The following is a 22627-nucleotide window of genomic DNA, read 5'->3' on the forward strand; positions in this document are numbered from 1 at the left end:
ATATCACACATGGATTCATTTGGAGATAGACTCCCAAGAATTCGGAAAGCCCTTTTCGGATCTGACCCAGTGTGGCTCACATCACCTCTTCATTTTGCCGTCAAAATGATACATTCTCTGATCTTATTCTCTTGGGAGGGGATTAAGAGGGGTCATTTCTTCTGGTTGGACGCAGACCCCCAAGGTTGGACAGGCTTGTCTCTGAATCTGTACTTTTTAGCCCTGTGCCCTTGAACAGGTCTCTTAGCATCTTAGAGCCTGGTTTTCTCCTTTATAGAGGCTGTATGGTAATTGTGCCTCCATCATAGGGTTCTTCTGGGAGGATTAGATATGGGGCCGCCCTCTCACTCATCATGCACACCGGGGCACTTTTGAGAAGGAAAGGAGGTGCGGATAATGATGACGCTGGGACAAGCAGTACAGCCCTGGCATGGGGTGGGATTTGTAACAAGCTTGCCACGATGCCTACACCACCGTAAGAGGCAGTGGTAGGTATTGCTGCTGCCTTCAGCTCACCTTCGTCTTCATCACCATCATTTACGTGCCGCACACAGGGCTGTACCTGGTGTTCAGTAGGCACACAATAAATGCTATTTACCTTTGTTTCCACCTGAGAACATCCACTTTTTCTGCTCCGAGTCGCATTATTTTGTGTCCGGTTGCAGGGGACACCCAAAGCAGAGTTGGTAACTGAGGCAGATGTATCTATGTCTGTCCTCTCTTAACTTTTCCATGGAACCATCCCCCTAAATCCTCCATGTACTCACGGTGGCCTTATCATCTCCCGCTGATCGCAATCGAACTCTACTCTCTAGAAAGAATGACTTGCTTTCTTTATCCTTTGGTGGAACTCTGAGTCAGTAAAATCCTTCTCCTATTTTTTTTTTTAATGTTTTCCCTTGGGTTGTGGAATGAAAGGAGTTTACACATTAGTGGGTAGTGGTGAGGCGGAAAAGGTATTTTGGAGGCAGATAGACCAGGGTTTGATACATGTCTTCATCTCTTGTGCTCCTGGACTAGTATGGAGAGCTGGTCCACTAAGCCTCATTGCTCTTCTAGGGGGATGGGAACAGCACCCTGTGATGTGGTCTGAGAAACAAGTGACTTAATGACTAGCTAGGACACTCAATTCCTTCCTGTTACCCCTCAGAACCACTTTCCCTCCCCACCCTAGCGTCTTCCCTGGAGGAAGCCCCATAGGAACTATATCAATGGAGGACTCTCTTGTCCTTTGGCTGTGGTTGTGTTTGGCCAAGGAAAGCCAAGAAATTGGAAGGGAAGGGGAGTCAGGGTTGCCCAGGAAGGGCTGCATTCTGGACTGAGGTTCCCAGCTCCTACCAAGGGTCCTCACTGGCTCTGGTTACCACTCTCCCCTTTGGGCACCGGAGTGGCACTAGCCTTTGGGGCCAACACTCTCCCTGCTGGCTTCCCTAATCCTGTCCATACCACTGTCAATCATCTCTTTAGTAAACTCCCCTATAATTTTGCTATTCTGCATGTATCTTCTCTTTCCTGCTGGGATATCTCACTGATTCTGGGCCCTTCCTGGCGCCCCCAGGAAAATGGCAGCCCATTCGTAGACCCACAAGGCCATCCATGGTAGCCCTGAAGAGGAACAGGGGCTGCTGGTTTGAAGCTCAGGTGTATAACAAATAGATTGGAATATGTTGCTCACTCAAGCCGATCAGAGATGTTTCCCAGAGTAACTGAGTAACAGGTTTATCTGCCCTACAACCTAACAGTTATGTAACTAACATCTCACGAGATGGAGCAGGTGCACACCTGCACCAATTTTCATCAACATGATGTTGGTTAAGTGGCATCTGGCTTTCTATAGATGCTGAACAGCCAGGATGCTATACCAAGGGCTGTGGTTCTGTTGTCTTTCTGATATCTCACAGCAATGGAAGGCTGGTTTTATACAAAAAAGTCCAACTTGAAAAGGGCTCCAGCTCTGCTGGTCCAAGAGTCTCCTGCAGCCCACCTGGTCTGTGTGGTGTCCAACAGAAAAACAAACCCAGACTCAGGAAGGAGAGACTTTTTCTCAAAGGGATTATTGCAAGAAGGAAAATGCTCTGACCATAAGGACTGCAAGCTCTTCAAAAGTTAGGCAAATGGTTTTCATTTTATAGAGAGGAGTAAACAGGCTGGAAAGAAGCAAATGTGGGGAAGTGGGGTGAAACAGTGGCCTGATTGAGCAGTAGATCCCTGAATGTTTTACTGTAAGGCCAGTCTGTCCTCACGGGGGCTGAGGGTGGGCCAAAGTTCAGGGCTCTGGGGGAAGGAGAAAAGCTGAGCTAAAGTTTGCTTAACAAACATTTTATTCTGATTGATCAGTGGGGACAAGCAATTCAGTGAATCATTTACAAGACAACAAATGGGAATGCGGAGAGTCTGTGTCTGGCCTTGCCCTCTGTGTGGGGGCCATCCATGAGTCTTATGTAAGTCATATGCGGGAGGGAGATTCTTTGCAGGGAGCCATTTTCCAGAACACAGAGGTGAGAGCATTTCTTAACTGTTGCTGTTTTCTGAGATCAGGGGGTTGGGGGGAGATTCAGCATTTTCAGTGGTATGACTTGAGCGTAACAACCTCTTCTTCCAAGGATTGTTGTTGAGCTGCAGGGGAGAAAATAATCAAGGAACACACCAAGAGAATGTGCGCTTAGTCATATCTTCATCGTATGACCTGCACAAGCAGTGCTGTTGGCCAAGCCGTGGCAGCAGAGCAAAACCATACGGTAAAGATTTATTTGAGAGGAATGCCAAGACTTGGTTGGGCAAGCTCTGTTTCCAAGGAGGAGGCTCCTTCTGGGAATATGCTTCTTAGACTCCTGCTGGTGCAGACACCATGAATGGAGGGTAAATGAGTGAAGTTGCTGTCTCCTCGACCATCAGCCCAATGGTTGGAAGCCAGAGATGCCTTGAAGATAGTAAGTGTGTTTTGCTTTTAACCTTGAAACAAACCGAGTTGGGAAGTTCACGGGAGCTCCCTGCTTCTGTTGGGTATTCTCTCAACGTGCATTGTCGTGTGTTTGTTTTTAAAATCTGTTGTTGCTTGGTAATTTCTATTGATTGTAATGATTTTCTGTGAGGCTTAGCAAGGGAAGGTGTAGAAGGGGTTAGAAATGGGGCTAATTAGTAAGATGCAAATCACTTGTATGGCTGTTTCAAAACATTTGAATGGGCCATAATTAAATTATGTTGCCAAATTATTTGTTAATTATCATCTTCCTATCAAGTTTATTTCATCAAGATCTCATCCGCGGTGTAATAGGCAAAGGAAAGAGCATTGTGCAGATAGATGCTTTGCAAAGATGGACAAGGGTGCTTGTTTGGTTGGGTTCCTTTCTTACTGGGTACCCTTTTATTTTTCATTTCTGCTTCAGTATATCATAGATGATGAGTTTGCTTGTGGACTGACGGAAACTCCTGGTTGGGAAGGATTATAGCGGTAGTCCCTTTGCCCAAATTCCCTACTTCTTCGTGAAGTAATCCCTTCTACGATATCCCCAAGAGATGGGGATTTTCAGTCTCCGCCTGGTTGTGGCAGGGGAAAGATGTGCTTTGACAGGCTGGTCATTTTGTGGTCTGGCAGCTCTTAGAAGATTGTGTTCCTTGTTTTGGACACAGTCCTAGCTCTGGCCTCTGAGACAACAGCTAAATCCTTGCTCTCTTTCACAGACAGCCACTCAAGCAAATTCAAAGACAACTCTAATGCCTTTTGTGCTCGGGGTGAAATGTTACCAATTCCTGAGTAATCACTTCTGTATAATGGTTTTTGTACCCTGAAGCATCCTGTTTCCTGTCCCCTTGATGAGCCAGTTTATGTCTATCCCTCTTAAATAGCAGTGATCTGAAGTGAAAAATATTATTCCAACTATAGTTTCAGGTATGCAGAGTCCAGTGGAACTTCTCTTCCTTGTCTCAAAAACATTTCCCTATTAATGTACATAAAGTAGCATTAATTTTAGCCTTTGTGACTTCAAGTCGCTCCATCGCTCACCTGACTTACACTTTGTTGGCAATTAACATCTTCATACGAGTTGCAGTAAGGCCACATCTTAATATCAGTGTTCTTGTGCTGATGATTATGTTTCTTAAATAAATGGATTAGGGGTGTCGCCATTGACTTGAATTTTGCTGGTTTTCATCTTTTGTTCCACTTATCAGGGTCTTTCAGAGATTTCATTCTCTTCCAAAGCACAAACTAACCTGCACATGTTGGATCAATACCTCATAGTTTATTCATACAGATCGTTGGTATAAATTATTGAATAGAGCAGAGTCGCATAGCATGTTCTCGAAAACCTTTCACATTCGCTACAACTCTTTTGCAAATCATCACTCTTCTGGAATGTCTGTGTAGCCAGCTACAACTGATAAATACTGTAACCTGAGATTTTCAGATTCCGGGCTAGAGTTGCTATTCATTCTACTGCTGATATTACCAGGAGTGAGAGATCTGGTAGTGTTACCTTAAGGGATGAGAAGCCTGCGTTGTTTCTAGCAAGCTCGGGATGGTGCCAGACAATCCCTGTTTACCTTCTAAAGTGCACACAAACCATCTATAGAAATATTAACTCTGGAATCTTGTGGCAGGTACACCTTAACTAGTCTCTCGTTTCTAATATCTTCGTTTCTTTTACTTAAAAATTATATGGTTGTTTTTAAAATGATGTCATCATACTGCATGCCCCTCTAATCAGTAAATGTATGTCTGTGGATGTTTACCTTATGCATACAGCGCACCCTGTGACTATATTGGGTGCCCTTTGTTTACATTTGCATAGGTACCATCTTAATAAAAAAGGCACTGCCATTATTAGCTAATTAATTAAGTAGAATTATATTCTGTTGTCAAGTACAGTACTCTCTTCTTATCCATGGGGGATACATTCCAAGGCCCCCCGTGGATGCCTGAAACTATGGATGGTACTGAACCCTATATATATGTTTTTTCCTATAGTTACATACCCGTGATGAGGTTTAATTTATAAGTTAGGCAGAGTAAGAGATTAACACCAATAATAATAAAATAGAACAATTATAACAATACACTGTCATGAAAGTTATGTGGCTGTGGTCTCTCTGTCTTAAAATATCTTATTCTAGTGTACTCACCCTTCTTCTTATGATGATGTGAGATGATACGATGCCTACGTGATGAGATGAGGTGATATGAATGACATAGGCACTCTGACATAGCATTAGGCTACTAGTGACCTCCTGATGAAGGAGGATCTTCAAACCATGACTGTGTCGGTCGTTGGATGTCAGGAGCAGACGATGTCGATGGTTGGGGATCCAACAAAGGGATGATTCGTGTCCCGGGCAGGACAGACTGGCATGGTGCGGGATTTCATCACTCAGAACAAAGTGCAATTTAAAACTTATGAATTGTTTATTTCTGGGATTTTTCATTTAGTATTTTTGGACCATGGGTAACTGAAACCGCGGATAAGGGGAGACTACTGTATAATCATGTTGCTGTTTGAACATGGATCTTCTTGGTTTACTATTGTTATAATGGTCTGTCAGCAAGTGATAAAAAACTTGAAGCTTATGTAAACTCAACATATGAAACTCCTTGCCAAGGGCATGTCTGCCTTATAGAAGATGTTCTTCAATTAGGACACCCCCAGTGGGATTGAGCACAAAGAATAAAGCTCTGTGTGGGGAAAGATGCCCTCAGCTGCAAATGTGATATCTTGAATCTTTTTCAAAATAACATTTAACCCAAAGACAATCATTGTCATTAAGTGTCTTGTGTTACCCCGGCTTTCACAATGTTCTTCATCTCAGTACAAAGAATGCTCCCCTAAAGAGTGGACTGGAAGATAACATTTACCTGAATGCACATCTTCCTTTCAGTCTGCGAGTTTCTTTTAGAACTTTTTATTCCAAAGATCGGATCTACTTGTATATTTACTTCAAAAGTACTTTTCAGCTGAAGGCAATTTTGAACTGCTCCCTATTAATCCTATTAATTAATTGTCAAAGTCTATAGATATTGTTTATCCAGAAGGTACCACCAATGGAAGACAATGAACACACTTAAATTCTTTTATGGATCCTTTATCATATTTATTATGATGATGGATGTTTTAGAGGCTGTGTCTGATAATTTTAACATTTGCATATGGTGTGCTACTTTACATGTCCTATATATACATATACACACACCTATGTATATATATATTTACAGATATATGTGTATATATATATTTTTTCTCTTTGAGATCTTTTTTTATTTTTTTATTGAGGTAACATTGGTTTATAAATTATATAAATTTTAGGTGTACATCCTTATATTTCAATTTATGTGTAGACTACATCATGTTCACCACCCAAAGACTAATTATAATCCATCATTGTACACATGTGCCTTTTTACCCCTTTCATCCTCCTCCCTACCTCCTTTACCTCTGGTAACCGCCAATCTAATCTCTATATCTATGTGTTTCTTTGTTATTGTTGTTTTTCTCTTCCTCTTATAAGTGAAATCATATGGTACTTGTCTTTCTCTGTCTGACTTATTGAGCTTAGCGTAATACCCTCAAGGTCCATCCATGTTGTCACAAATGGCACAATTTCATCTTTTTTGTGGTTGAGTAGTATTCCATTGTGTATATGTACCACATCTTCTTTATCCATTCATCCACTGATGGGCACTTAGGTTGCTTCCACATCTTGGCTATTGTGAGCAATGCTGTAATGAACATAGGGGTACAAATATATTGAATTAGTATTTTCATGTTCTTTGGAAAAGTGTCTGTTCAGATCCTTTGCCCATCTTTTGATTTAAAAATGAGTTATTCATTTTTTTGTTGTTGAGATGTATGAGTTCTTTATATATTTTGGAGATTAACCACTTATCAGATGTATGGTTTGAAAAAATCTTTTCCCTCTTGTTAGGTTATCTTTTCATTTTGTTGATAGTTTCCTTTGCTGTACGGAAGCTTTTTAGTTTGATGTAGTCCCATTTGTTTATTTTTTTCTTTTATTCTCCTTGCCTGGTGAGACATGGTATTTGAAAAGATGCTGCTAAGACCAAGGTCGAAGAGCATACTGCCTGTTTTCTTCTAGAAGTTTAATGATTTCAGGTCTTACATTCAAAACTTTAATCCATTTTGAGTTAATTTTTGTATATGGTGTAAGATAATGGTCTTTCATTTTTTTGCATGTGGCTGTCCAGTTTTCCCAGCGCCATTTATTGAAGACTTCCTTTCTCCATTGTGTGTTCTTGGCTCCTTTGTCAAATTTTAGCTGTCCATAGATGTGTGTGTTTATTTCTGGCCTTTCAATTCTGTTCCATTGATCTGTGTGTCTGTTTTTGTGCCAGTACCATGCTGTTTTGGTTACTATAGCTTTGTAGTATATTTTGAAATCAGGGAAGTATGATAACTCTATTTTTGTTCTCTTTTCTCAGGATTCCTTTGGCTATTCAGGGTCTTTTGTTGTTCCATATAAATGTTAGGATTCCTTGTTCTATTTCCATGAAAAATGTCTTTGAACCTTTGATAGAGATTGCACTGAATCTGTAGATTGCTTTAGGAAGTATAGACATGTTAACTATGTTAGTTCTTACAATCCATGATCATGGAATATCTTTCCATTTCTTTGTGTCATTTTGATTTCTTTTAAAAATGTTGTATAGTTTTCAGTGTACAAGTCTTTCACCTCTTTGGTGAAATTTATTCCTAGGTATTTTATTCTTTTTGTTGCGATTGTAAATGGGATTTTCTTAGTTTCTCTTTCTGTTATTTTGTGGTTAGTGTATAGAAATGCAACTGATTTTTGTATGTTCATTTTTGTACCCTGCAACTGTACTGTATTCAATGAGTATTTCTAATAGTTTTTTTGGTGGATTCTTTTGGGTTTTCTGTGTGTAAAATCACATCATCTGCAAATAGTGGCAGTTTAATTCTTCCTTTCCAATTTGGATCCCTTTTATTTCTTTCTCTTGCCTGACTATTCTGGCTAGGATTTCCAATACTATGTTAAATAAGAGTGGCAAAAGTGGGCATCCTTGTCTGGTTCCTGTTCTTAGAGGGATAGCTTTCAGTTTTTCACTGTAGAGTATGATGTTAGCTATGAGTTTGTCATATATGGCCTTTATTATGTTGAGGTACTTTCCTTCTCTACCCATTCTATACAGCGTTTTTATAAACGGATACTGTATCTTGTCGAATGCTTTCTCTGCATCTATTGAGATGATTATGTGATTTTTATTCCTCATTTTGTAAATGTGGTGTATCACATTGATTGATTTGCAGATGTTGAACCGTCATTGCATCCCTGGGATAAATCCCACCTGATCATGGTGTATGATCCTTTTAATGTAATGTTGTATTCGATTTGCTAGTATTTTGTTGAGGATTTTTACATCTATGTTCATCAGTGGTATTGGCCTGTAATTTTCTCTTTTTGTGTTGTCCTTGTCTGGTTTTGGTATCAAGGTAATGTTTGCCTCATAGAATGAGTTAGGAAGTGTCCCCTCCTCTTCAATTTTTTGGAAGAGTTTGAGAAGTATAGATATTAAATCTTCTTTGACTGTTGGGTAGAATTCACCGGGGAACCTGTCTAGTCCTAGACTTTTGTTTTTTGGGAGGTTTTTGATTACTGTTTCAATCTCCTTACTGGTGATTGGTGTATTCAAATTCTCTATTTCTTCTTGATTCAGTTTTGGAAGATTGTATGATTCTAAGAATTTATCCATTTCTTCTAGATTATCCAGTTTATTGGCGTATAGCTTTTTTAGAATTCTCTTATAATCCTTTGTATTTCTGTGGTGTCTGTTGTAATTTCTCCTCTTTCATTTCTGGTTTTATTTATTTCAGACTTCTCTCTTTTTTTCTTGGTGAGTCTAGCTAAAAGTTTGTCAATTTTGTTTATGTTTTTAAAGAACCCACTCTTAGTTTCGTTGATCTTCTGTTGTTTTTTTTGTAGTCTCTATGTCATTTATTTCTGCTCTGGTTTTATTATTTCTTTCCTTCTACTGATTTGGGGCTTTGTTTTTCTTTTTCTAGTTCCTTTAGGTGTATTGTTAGATTGTTTATTTGAGATTTTTTTCTTGTTTCTTGAGGTAGGCCTGTGTTACTATAAACTTCTATCTTTGTACCACTTTTGCTGTCTCCCATAAATTTTGGTATGTCATATTTTCATTTTCATTTGTCTCTAGATATTTTTTTATTTCTCCTTTGATTTACTTATTGACCTAATAATTGTTTGGTAGCATTTTGTTTAATCTCCACATATTCATGGCTTTCCAGTTTTTTTCTTGTAGTTGACCTCTAGTTTCATACCAAGTCAGAAAAGATGCTTGGTATTATTTCAGTCTTCTCGAATTTATTGAGACTTGTTTTGTGCCCTAATATGTGGTCTATCCTGGAGAATGTTCCATGTGCATTTGAAAAGAATGTGTATTGTGCTATATATATTTTTTAATGATGTAAATTGAGCATAGAAGAATAGTGGGCACTAATATGTACCCCTAGAAAACATCACACACCTTTGTCCATCTGACCACTTGTGTGGGCTCCTCTGTCAGTATAGATGTTGTCTGTTGTAGCTTTAATTAGGTTCAGTTCTCCTCTGGCTTCAAATGCTTTGAGAGGGGATCCACACTTGCCCTTTAACAGAGCTTGGGATCTGAGTACCAGTGAGGCTCAGAGGACTTCACTCTGCTTTACAGCCTGGATGCTGGCTTGTTGGGTTTTGAGGAATTCTCCCTGTTCTGTCTCCTGCCCTGGATTTGGTAATCCCACATTTCCATCCTGGCTGGGGGACAGGGACAGATGTGACTGCTCATGGTGAAACTTGGAGTGCCCTGGAGGGATGCCTCTCCCTTTGCTGCCCTGCCCCAGCCATGGCATCCTGCCATCCATGTGATCAGTGAAGACGTGCAGGAATGAGGTTGGCTGCAGATGGGCTATCTGGCTGGACGTCCTCGAGATCCTGATCTGCCATGTCTGCCGACCCACATGCAGCCACTGCACACCCCTTTCCACTTCATCTGAGGGTTTCCTCCTCTTTTCCTCATTCCTTCCACCAGGGATGAAAGCAACTGAGGGTCTCCTCTTTGTAGGAAGGTTCACCACATCCTGGGTTCTAGTTCATTTAGGTTTCATTGCATCCTCAGCTTTCTGATGGGTTAAAAAACTGTGATTTTATTGAGAACCTCGTATGCTGATGAGAAGGTAAAATGGTGCAGCCACTGTAGAAAACCGTCTGGCGGTTCCTCAATTAGTTAAACATAGAATTTCCATGTGACCCAGCCATTCCACTCCTAGATAGATACCCCAGAAAACTATAAACAGGTGTTCAAACACAAACCTGTACATAAATGTTCATAGCAGCACTAGCAAAAATATCCCTAAAGTGGGAGCAAAACAAATGTCCATCAACAGATGAATGGGTAAACCAAATGGGGCATGGCCCTATGCAATGGAATGGCATTCAGCCATAAAAAGAAGCAAAATGCTGACACATGCTACAGTGTGGATGAACCTTGAAAACATCATACTGAGTGAAAGAAGCCAGAATCAAAAGGCTACATACTATATAATTACATTTATATGAAATATCCAGTATAGGAAAATCCATAGAGAAAGCAAATTAGTGGTTGCCAAGGGCTAGTGGGAGGGAGAAATGGGAAGTGACTGCTTAATGGTTGCAGAGATTTCTTTGGGGGTGATGAAAATGTTCTGGAACTAGGTAAAGGTGATGGTTGCACAACATTGTGAATGTGCTAAAAGCCACTGAGTTGTACACTTTACAGTGGTCTAATTAGTGAACTGGATATTATGAGAATTTGACCAGAGTTTAGAAAGTAATTATGATTTTGAGGTTTAATGCTTTATCTTGTCACTGTGAGCTTGGGCGTCCCTTTGGCTTTCTACGTCTTAACTGGCAGTGAAAGCTGGTTGCTTTTTGCGTATACAATAACTTCTCTTTTTTGCTTTAAATGTTTTCAACTATCTGCATGTCTTGAGTGGACAGAGCCTAGCTGTCAACATTTGCATTCTGGGATGTTGTCTCAGGGAATTTAGGATCCGATGGCAAAGAAGTCGACAGTGCAGATCTGAGGAACCAATTCAGACCTAGAGCCCAGACGTTGGGAGCTGGTGAAACTGGTGTGAGTCAGAAGCTCTTGGGGAAATAGAGTAGAGGCGAGTAGAGGGGTGGTCCCCAAAAGCAGGCGCCATCTACAGGATACATGAGTAAGGTGGCTGGAATGACCACTCGGTTCCTGTTCTACTAACACTTATACATGTGTTGTGGTTAAGAAAAGAGATTTACAGGACTTTATTCCATTTATTTTTAACCACCTTGAGACATGGAGGATGGTTTCAGAGAAGGCAAAGTGACACACATTAAGCTCTGTTGGAATTTTTGTCTTCTTCTGCCTTAGCTTGTGTCTGAGGTCTTCTATCCAAGAGGAAGAGGCTGGTAAGTTTGAATTTCATTCAGTTTTCTTTTTCCTTTTGCCTAGACCGGTGAGGTAGATGCAGGGACGAGCAGTGTCCCACTTTAATGGGGGAATGAGAAGGCTGTGGCTGCTCACCCAGACCCTGGTACTGGGAAGGCTGATTCCTTAGGCGGAAGAATGGAGGTCAGGCACAGGTCAGGGGGCCATGGTGTGAGCCAATGCTGACAACCAAACACACAGGACTCTTTTCTGGAGGGTTCCATCAGCTAATCATAGATGTCAGGGAGGCTCACATTACCCTGAAGTGTTGTGGCAGGTTCCCTGCAGACTCACAACCAAGGATGTGATCATTACATCATTTTGGACAAGTTTTACATCGAGTCTTCCTCTGGCTGGATTTTGAACCTGGGAGAACATTCTGATCAGGCCATGCATTTCAGCTGCCCGCCATCTTAACTACCAAAGCAATTTAAGCAAATGCCTCTGCCTTGTGCTTACAGATCCTCACAGCCATATGCATGTATTTATAGTCACTGAAAAGCAGAGTGATTGTGTGATAGCGGGGGGCGGGGGGAGGGGGAGGCGGGCAGTGGCATCCCTAACCTCCCTGGAAAGATGCCCAGGCTCCTTATCATTTCTGTGAAGTGCCTTTAACGCAGAGGGTTAGGCAGCTTGCTGAAGTGTGAGGTTAGGAAGAAGAGCAGGCTGGCCGTCCACTTAGCAGGGATGTCCTCGTTCCGAGCCGTCTTTGTCTTGTTCCCTAAGCTGGTTGTTAAATTGGTCATGCTTGGCCCCGGTTCCTGATGGCTAAAATGATGTTTTTCTTTTTCATCTCAAGTCACTGCCTGGCTGAACGGTTCTCACTCCCATAAAGAAATCTTTAGGACCCCAGAGAGAACCATCCCAGTGGTCTTCTGATATTTACAGCACAGATGACAACATCAGCATGTAAGGAAGCACTTCCCTCCATTCTCAGACCCTTGCTTTCTCTTCTCCTCCAGACTCTCTGGGTATTCGTTTTCTCTCCTTTTACTCTGCTGCCCATGTTGTCGCATGGTTGCCTGTAATGCAGGCCCATTCCTTAATACCCAATGTTAGAAGTTCAGGTGTGATCGGGTTTCTCTGTGGTGTTCTGGTCAGGGGATGCTGGAATGTGCGAATATCCCAAACCTGTCTTGACCCAGGCTCTGTTGCTTCCCTTGAGGCCCCTGAGAAAACTCTGTGTGCAGAGATGACCTCCGTAGGGAGAGTACAACTTTATTATGGGCTCCAGCCTTGAAACCCAAAGAACTCTACCAAGAGAGACCAGAATCTCTCCAGAGCTTCTTTCCTGCATATGCCAGGCAGCCCACCATCACCTCCTCATGTGTTGGAAGAGGTGAGGGAGCTCTCTGGGGTCTCCTTTATCAGGGCACTAATCCTATTCATGAGGGCTCCACCCTCATGACCTAATCATCTCACAAAGGCCCCACCTCCTGATATCATCACCTTTGGGGGTTAGGATTCAGCATATGAATTTGAGGGGGACACAAACATCCAGATCATAGTAGTTTCTATATATGTTTTTCTTACAAAATCCTTCTATAATTCACTATTACCAATAAACAGGTCATCGAAACCTGGCCTTCGCACCCTTTTCTCCATATACCACTGTAATGATCCATCTGTTCACTCTTCTCCAGTACTGAGAACTCTCCAGCTATGGTGACGCTCTCAACATACCAGAGAGGAACGTTTTAGGATGTTCACATACCCCAGAATTTTGAAGACCACTCTAATACACAGTTTTCTTCATAAAATTCAGTAAACTGTATTAGGTTAAGGTTAACCTAAGGTTAAGTAAGGTTAGGTAAGCCACGATGAGTGGATTATGGCAAAGCATTTAGATTTGGAGGCTGAGTAGAGGTATTATTAGGCAGAGCAAGAGAGGAATGGCTTCCTTCCACACAGTTGCCATATGGTGAGCACCGTTTACATCAGTGCCTTGGCCAAAGCACAAAGGTGCCACATAATGGACCTTTGGGATCTCGCTCAAGTAGTTAAAACTGAAGTTGCAGTGGGAGAATCCCGTTTATTAACTCACTCAAATTTATTCCAAGTGGAAATGTACTAGCATAGAGGAGGTGTACACTGTCGTAACAAACGTTATTCTAATTAATTCCAGTTGGCTTTATCCATGGTAGGCATCTCCTAATTGCAGAACTTTGAGCCCCCTAAAGAACAACTGTTTTAAAAAACATTTAGTCTTTCAAAGCATAGGAAAACGAAAAGAAATTGAAGTACTAACAGGGATATGCCGTGTCAGTTATCCTCGTTTGTGAATGTGCTAGATGCTCTTGATAATGCAACTCAATCACAAAATGCAGCTTTGTTCTTTAGTTTGGGGAAAAATGCAGTTTAGAGTTAAGATAACCTATGTTCTTAAAAGGCAATCCACTCATTACAAATATACTTTTCACTTTTATTTCACTAAAAATGACACTTTATCAAAGCTCCATGACATCAAATATCTTCTGGGGAGCATGATAACATGACTAAATATTTGCTTTTGATAATTATGAATTATTATGTGCAGAGTAGGTGAATTGCTAATCTTCTTTTGTCTTAGAAGTAAGCCATTAGATGTAAACATCTAGCTACAAGAGATTCAGCTATTGAGAATGAAAATAATGAATCAGCAAAGAAAATTTTATTCTTTTGCAAAATTTGGGAGAACATTGAAATATTAACTTTTAAAAAGCATTGATATTCATAGACATTTCAATATATTAATATAAGGTGATATATATATGTGTATAATCTATTTATCAACAGAGACAGATATATAGTTGGTCATTCTATATATATATAATATATTTGTCATTCTCTCTACATATATATATATAGTATACATAGTGTGTACATACACATGTGTAGTATGCCAAAAAAGCATTTTTGTTTTTCAGTTGTTTAAGAATTCAATGAGAAATTACACGATGAATAAAAGTTTTCATTTGAGTTGTACATAAATGAAATGTCATATTCAGGGCAAAGATAGCAGCATACAGCCCAGAGTGATCAGACATGTTATAAGTGTGTACATTATGTAGTTATTTAAAAATACGTAAATGTTCACAAGTTTTAATCCTGTAAATAATCGAGAAAAAGAACTCTGTAACAGTGGTCAAGAGTCCAGGAGTGGAGTTAATGGTGGTTAACTATTTGGTGACTCGTTTTCCATGTTTTATTTTTTAAAATTACATAATTACCATCAACAGATGAGTGGTGATGAAACCAAATGTGGTGTATCCATACAATGGGATATTATTCAACCTTAAAAAGGAATGAAGTCCTGACATATGCCACGTGGATGAACTTTGAGGACATTATGCTCAGGCAAATAAGCCATCCACAAAAAGGACAAACACTATGTGATTTCACTTATCTGAGGTTCCTAGAGCAGTCAAGTTCATGGCGATAGGAAGGAGAATGGTGGTTGCCAGGGCTGGGGGGAGAAGGTAATAGGGAGTTGTTGTTTGATGGGGACAGAGTTTCAGTTTTGCACGGTGAAAATTGGTGGTGACGGCTGCACAACCATGTGTACATACCTAATGCCACTGAGCTGTATGCTTAAGCAAGGTTAAGATGATCAATTTTGTTATGTGGATTTTACCCCAATGAAAAATAATTTCTAAATTACATAATTAGTCATAAATATTCAAATAACCCAGCTTTGTGTAAGGTAAAATTGAATACTTGCTCCTTCAGCCACACGCTGCCCCAGCCCCTATCCCAGGTGGTTACTACAATCACTCTTGGCTGGGCAACTGTCATCACCTTTCTCTGTGGATGGATCTGGAGCCCAACAGAACTAGACTGTGAACCCCACTCTGTCACTCACTTGCCACATGTCCTTGAGTAGATGATTTCACTTCTCAGCCTTGCTTTCCTCATCTGTAAAATGGGGAGAGTGACAGAACCTGCCACATTGGTTGTTAGAAGTAGACTGCGGTCTATATAAGAAGGGCGCCTCTAGGCTAATGATCTGATACCAACAGCAGGGTGTGAGTTGTTATTGATGCCTTTGCTGTTGGCATCTACGCTGCCCTACTTCTGGAGACGTCTTCTCTTGGTGTTGCTTTTCCCACTGGGGTTGAATCTGTACTTTTCTGCTATTCTGAACTCCAGAGGAGGGGCTCCCTCTCAGCTGCCTTGCCTAAGCTTGGGTATTTCCAAGATCTCAGGACAGTTACTACCTTTGCCTGAGAAATCCCCCAACTCCTGGACCCGGGCTGGAGGTATCTAATCTCATGACAAACTCACTCACATCTGTGCCATAAATCAACCAGAGCCCAGCCGGGGCACCTGCCTTTCAGCGTCTCTCTATCTCTAGATGAACAGCAGTCTTGCCAAGGTACCAAGTGCAGGTGGAGGCAGCCAGAGATTTACCCTGACAGTAGGGAGGAATGCTTTTTAAGAACTCAAACAGGATGGGTTGTCGAATGCTCTTCAGACTCTGTTTCTCACAATTTTCATAGAGTGTTTTGCTTTGTGTCGATGCTTTCGGAGCCTGCTCCTCTCCCATCTAATTAGAAAAAAATACAGAGTCAGTTCCAGGCCGACTTAGAGAAAAACCATCAGGCTGTGGGAGCATAAACATTACAGGATTTGGGACATGATAGGACCCTTTTATCATACAACGCAGAAACAGAGACCTGCGAAGACTGGGTGACCTGTTCTAGTGTTGACAGCTCATTAGTGGTGGCACCAGGATGGAGAGCATCATATCAGGACTCTTTGCATACAGCCCTCCATCTTCACCTCATGGGGCATCAACCGGGCCAAGGAGAGAGAATAGAAGTGAGTGGGGTCAGGACAGTCTTTGATCTTGTAGAACTCGCTGTTACTCCAGCTGTTCTGAAGATTTCAAATGTGAACGAAGAGGTTGGGCAAGACTTCCTCTTTTTGTTTGTTTTTTTTTTTTTCTGAGGAGGACTAGCCCTGAGCTAACATCTGATGCCAATCTTCCCCTTTTTTCTTGAGGAAGACTGGCCCTGGGCTAACATCCGTGCCCATCTTCCTCCACTTTATATGGGACGCCCCTTAGCATGGCTTGACAAACGGTGCTTCGGTGTGTGCCCAGGATCCGAACCTGTGATCGCCGGGGCCACCGAAGCGGAGCGCACACACTTAACCGCTTGCGCCACCAGGCCGGCCCCAAGACTTCCTTTATTTAAAAATACTTTTTCTTTATTAATACTCCTAAATTAATATAACTGACTTCAATTCTACTAAGTATAATTGAGTGTATTGAGATATACAAAGACCAGAGCCCCGGCTACTGTCGAAGGGTCAATAAAAACAGATGTTCGTTCAATAAATAAAACATGAATATTTGTTTTAGAAAACTCACAAGCAATTTAAATAGGTATTTAAATCTATAGAAATACCTGTTTAAACACACATTCAGATAGGGTTTTTGCTGTCCTGATTTCAGACTGTTTTTCTTTATGAATTTAAAACAGGACATCGATTAGATAACACTGTGTTAACCAAATTTTATTTATTGTATGTAGCTTGAATTGAACAAAAACTGCATTTCTTCTAAGTAAATATGGCTTTGTAATGTAGATTTTTCTCTATTTTCAATAAGCGTCTTTCCCCATGGAGCAAATAGATCAGGAACATTTTCATTGTCGTGGTAAAGTTTCCATTATAGAAGTGCAGGGTTAATTTTCTTTTAATGAACAAATTTAATGTAATTACATCTCTAGTTATGGAAATGTTCTTTTGGCTCTCTCCTTCATCATAATTTTGTTTTAGGAATAGCTACTTTCTCAAAAAGTGTTTTCTTGCTTTGTTGCCAAATTAAGGTGGTCCAGAAAAATAATTTTTTAAGGGGGAAAATTATGCAGTTTTTCGGAAGCTAATGTGCTATGCTCTTAATATTTTGGAGCACTTGCATTTAATTTTTAAGTACTTTTAACAACTAGCTCTGTTTTAATAGTTTGAAACAGCTTTATAAGCACCTTGTTCTAATCCACGCTTATGGGAAAAAATAAGGTCGGCTTACTGCAGACAGTAATAATTTATATGCCGTGGGATTCTAAGTGGCTATTAACAAACAAATTTTCCAACATTCTTAATTGGGCAAGATGAAATTTCTCACCCTAGGCCTAATATTATCTACCCCAGGCACATTTTAGAGGTATAATTAATGATATACTGTCACAGTGAGCTAACCAAAACCATTCGGCAATTCAAAAATTAATACAGATATTAATAATTATTAATGGGCTTTACCCCATTGGGTTTAATTTTAATAAAAAAGTTCTGCGCCTCAACTAACCCTCTCATCAAAAAGCACAGAAAATTGGAATGAATTTTTCCCAAAGATCACACATATATACAATTGATTCTTACTGTGGTGACGTGTTAACACGGAGCAGATTCATAATCTTAAACCCCAAACATTTTCTGTCTTCATTGTTCTCTTTCACAGCTAATGGCCCCAGTATCTTTCCAGAGAGCAGGGTGAAGTATCATTGACTGCCCTCTCTTTCTTACACCTCATATCCAATCAATTACCAAGTTCTATTGATCGCATCTCAAATTGGTTCTGTTCTCTCCTGCCTGCCCCCACCTAGTCTGGGTACCACCTCTTTGTAGTGTCATGCCCCTTATGTTCACATCCACCCCAGTCTCTGCCCAATCCATCCACTGTGGAGTAGCAGAATGACTGTCTGAGAATGCAAACCAAATGTACCTGTCACCCGCAGGTTGAAATTTTGCCTGTCTCGCCATCACTTCTGCATAAAGATAAATGTCCTTAGTGGGCTGACAGCGCCCTCCATGTCTGACCCCTGCTGTTTCTTGAGACATTTCTCCATCTCATAGTGAGAGTTCTGTGTGGAAAAACAAAAACAAACAAAACACCAGGGCGCATGGTGGTTGGAATGCTGTGCACTCAGCCATTTACACAACAAGCACAGAAAAAAGGATGTGGAGAGAAGCATATGACCCGAGTGGGTCTCTGAATAGTTAGTTGGCTTATATTTTTTTCTTCTGTACCTTTAGAATAAAAGTAAAAATACAACAAAACAAAATTTATTTCAAAAAATCATATTTGATTTTTGTGTATGATAAAAGCATACTAGCCCAAAGTAGGCCTATGAACCTGGATTTTTGGGCTAGATTTTTGGTGAAACTTTACTTAAGACTCACGCAGAGACTGAATTTGGCTCCATTTAATCTCTCTTTCGACCATATCCTTCTGGGCTACCATAAGTACATTTTTCCATTCCTGGCATTTTCAACTTTCAGTTGTAAAACAAAAATTCATTTTTCACATAGTTGGTGAGCTGAGCAATGTATCTTTAAATTTCTTATATAAATTCCGACCACTCATTACTAATGAAACATGTTCTTAAAATACATTCAGCATGACCTTTTGAGCCGCCACCATGGAAAGCTTTTTTCAGGTTCTCATTAAGACAACTGAACTTTCCATCTTAAGCTATTGTATTTTGTTTTGGTTATCTACTGCTATGTAACGAATGACCCCAAAACTTTCTGCCTTAAAGCAACACACCTTTCTTATCTCAGAGTCTCTGGGCATCAGGAATTCCGGCACAGCTTGGCTGGCTTCTCTAGTGTGATCAAAGTGCCAGTCAGGTTGGTGTTCTCATCTGAGGGTTTGACAGAGGCAGGATCCATTTCCAAGGTCACTCAGATGGTTTGGGGCAAGATTCAGTTCCTTATAGGTTATTGGCCTGAGAGCCTCATATCCCTGCTGGCTGTTGGCTAGAGGTCTCCCTCAGTTCCTCATCACAGGGGTCTCTCCAACGTGGCAACTCACTTCATCAAAGTCAAGCAAGAGGAACATTTCAGCTAGCAAGTCAGAAGTCATAGTCTTTTGCAACCTAATCACAGTAGTGATGTCCCATCACTATTTCTGTCTTCTGTTCATTAGAACCAAGTCGCGAGGTCCAGCCACACTCAAGGGGAGGGGATTATACAAGATGTGAATACCAGAAGGGGTGTCATTGTGACCATCTTTTGGTTGGCCTCCCACATCTTTGTTTAAAATTCTATTAGAGTACTTACTATAGTCTACACAAAATTATAATCATAATGCTGAGAATGACTACAACTAACAAATGTTGGCCCCTAACTATCATTCCCTTATTGAATCATAGTACTAAGTACTAATTTTATCTTCACAATAATACTTATAAAGCATTATTATGATTATCCCCATTTTACCAAAGAAAATGCTGACAAAAATGCTAGGTGGATGGTTCTCAATTTCACCTCTACCAAGCAGGGCAGCCAGGGTTGAAACTTCATCTGCAGAAGCCACATTCCCCACTCCATCACTCATTTTAGTGGGCTCTGTACTCATGGATTCCCTCGTTTGGCCGGTCAGAGCCTTGCAGGGTGATTCTGGGTCTCATTCAACCGTGAAACCATCATAAGACTGTCACAATGTCTTTTATCCACTTTTTGCCCCATAAGCTTTCATTGAATTGGAATGGATTTGGTTGAACTGTCAGTGAATTGCTTTTGTTGCAAAGGTATAGATAGATTAAAGCACTTCTAACAAGTTGCATTTGTCTAGCACTTTATCATTTTGGAAACATGTTATTTCTTTTTCTTTGGGGGCAGGCAGGGGATTGTTCTCTTTTTTTCCAGCTCTATTGAGGTATAATTGACAAATAAAATTGTATATATTTAAAATAAATACATGATGATTTGATATACATATACATTGTAAAGTAATTACCACAATTAAGTTAACACATTTGTAACATCACATAGTTACCTTTTTGTGTTTGTGTGTGCATGGCGAAAACACTTAAGATCTACCATTTGAGCAAATTTCAAGTATACAGTACTGTATTATTAATTGAAGTCACCATGTTGTATGTACATTGACCCCCAGAATTTATTCATGTTATAACTTAAAGGCTGTACCCTTTGACCATCATCTCCCCATTTCCCCACCCCCCAGCCCCTGGCCACCATCATTCTACTCTCTGCTTCTACGAGTTCAACTTTTGTTATTTTTTAGATTCCACATATGAGTGAGATCATACATTATTTGTTTTTCTCTGTCTGGCTTATGTCCCTTAGCATAATGTCCTCCAAGTTCATCCATGTTGTCACAAATGGCATGATCTCCTTCTTTCTCATGGCTGAATAATATTAGATCGTATATATATACCATATCCTTATCCATGCATCTGTTGATGGACGCTTAGATTGTTTCCATACCTTGGCTACTGTGAATGATGCTTTAGTGAGCATGGGAGTGCACATATCTCTCCGAGACTCTGATGTTGTGGGAACCCTTTATTGCCATCATCTCAGTTGATGCCTTACGACAGAGACTCCATCTTGGTAAATGTGGATGAGAGTGAGGCGTGAGGAGATCATGCTTCATGCCCAAGATGTCATAGCTGCTCCCTGAGCCAGGACCAGACCCCTGACTCTTAATTCTCCACTCGTTCCTCTACTCCTCTACAAACAGAGAATAAAAGCCACGGAAGGGAGAGTTAAGGGGAGAGTTAGGAATGAGAGAGTGGCTGCCGGAATACCAAACTGAAGAGTCACATTTCCCTGCTTGGTTATCTTTAGAGGAAGGGAATCGTGGGAGCCGAGTTTGCTTTTATGCAAAGGGAAGATCCTTGAAAGGGAAAGAGGTGAGATGGGGTGGATGGGAAGCAGATCAAGAGAGAGAGGAAGATATTGCTCCAAATTCCCAATGTGTGAGAGTGAGGATGCTTTGATCTGGGTTCAGAAAGGCACGTGGCAAGGTGACCATTCGCGAGGATAACTGTGGATGAAAAGGTTAGATGGGGAGAGATGTGCCACCTGGACCGGTACTGACAGGTCAGTAACAGGTAAGGGAGAGATGGAATGCTCAGAACCTAGTCTTCTCTTGAAAGAGCCTTATCCAGATCATTGCCATGTGCACAGGAATTTAAGGGTGTCCATAACTGGTGGGGCATGTTATGGCCGAGGAACATTATCTGTTAGCATTTAAGTTGCACTTGTGGGTGCAAAGGAGAAATTCGCGGTTCCTGGGGTGGTTGGAGTTTTGAATCATTCCCTAGAAGCCAACCCGCCCACATATGAGAGCAAAGGAGATGAATCGTAATTATGTTATGTATAGGAGTGATAACTTCACAGACAATTTCATAGCTGATCAGAAGGATGAGAGGCTAGGACTGACTCGGTGGCTCTTAACTGGTCATGATTTTGACCCCTGGGGGGCCATTTGGCAACGTCTGGAGACATTTTTGGTGTTACAACTTGGGATGGAAGGGCATGCTACTGGCATCGAGTGGGTGGAGACCAGGGGTGCAGCTAAACTTCTTCCAGTGAACAACACAGCCCCTCACAACAGAGGACTCTCCAATCCCAAATGTCAGTAGTGCCAAGGCTGAGTGCCCTGTTGACTAACTCTGAGAGGGCTAAGTCAAACATAATTCAATAAACACGTGCTCCCGTGTTACTTTGTCACACAGGTGACTTGATGAAGAAGCACGGTGCCTGTTGTGTACTAAGCACCCAGACAACTCCAGTTTTAAAATAAGAACATAAATTTATTTATTTTCTATGTTAAGTAAAACATGAAAATATTAGCTAGCTAGAAACAGACCCCCACAGCATTAATGGCTCTCGCCTTCTCTAGTGTGAATGTTATACGTGGCATTCTTATAAGGACAGGAAGGTATTAAGCATAGTCTTTTCTATATTACTGGTATTACTTATGGATTTGCTTGCCATTAAATCCACTTAGGGACACCCGATGTGCCAACCCTAAGCATTTCGTAGGCATTACTATTGGGCGCCTTTAGGAATCTTCGAAACTTGTAGCGTGTCTCACTTTATATTTAGAGACGGATGCTAATTTTTGAATCCGGCTATTGCCCGTAAAACCTTCCAACCATTTAAAAAAACAGTTCGCGGCCCAGCTTAATCACCTTCTTTGGTTGAGTCAGAGTGAGGAATTTCTAATTCGATGTCAAGAGTAAACGTCAGCTCTTGAGTTTATGCCGTTTTGGGTGACACTTGTTCAACCAGCCGCTGCCCTCATGGTGCCTACAGTCCAGGTAGGGAGGAGAGCAACTTTCCACTCTTGCATCCACAAAGGTTGTCAGTGGTCATTTCCTCATTTGCTCAGTCAACAAATGTTGACTATTTAGTGTC

The 22627-nt window shown here is 40.9% G+C and overlaps 1 protein-coding gene across 1 annotated transcript in view; it reads left to right on the plus strand.

The window, feature by feature from the left end:
- The first annotated feature begins 2552 nt into the window (after positions 1-2552).
- STS (steroid sulfatase) overlaps positions 2553-22627 on the plus strand; it is a 105619-nt gene continuing 85544 nt past the window's right edge. The window contains exon 1 of the mRNA XM_058535391.1: positions 2553-2930. The gene's annotated coding sequence lies outside the window, so the exon portion shown is untranslated. The remainder of the gene's footprint in view (positions 2931-22627) is intronic.

The sequence above is a fragment of the Diceros bicornis genome, chromosome X, assembly GCF_020826845.1.
Source record: "Diceros bicornis minor isolate mBicDic1 chromosome X, mDicBic1.mat.cur, whole genome shotgun sequence".
Lineage (NCBI taxonomy): Eukaryota > Metazoa > Chordata > Mammalia > Perissodactyla > Rhinocerotidae > Diceros > Diceros bicornis.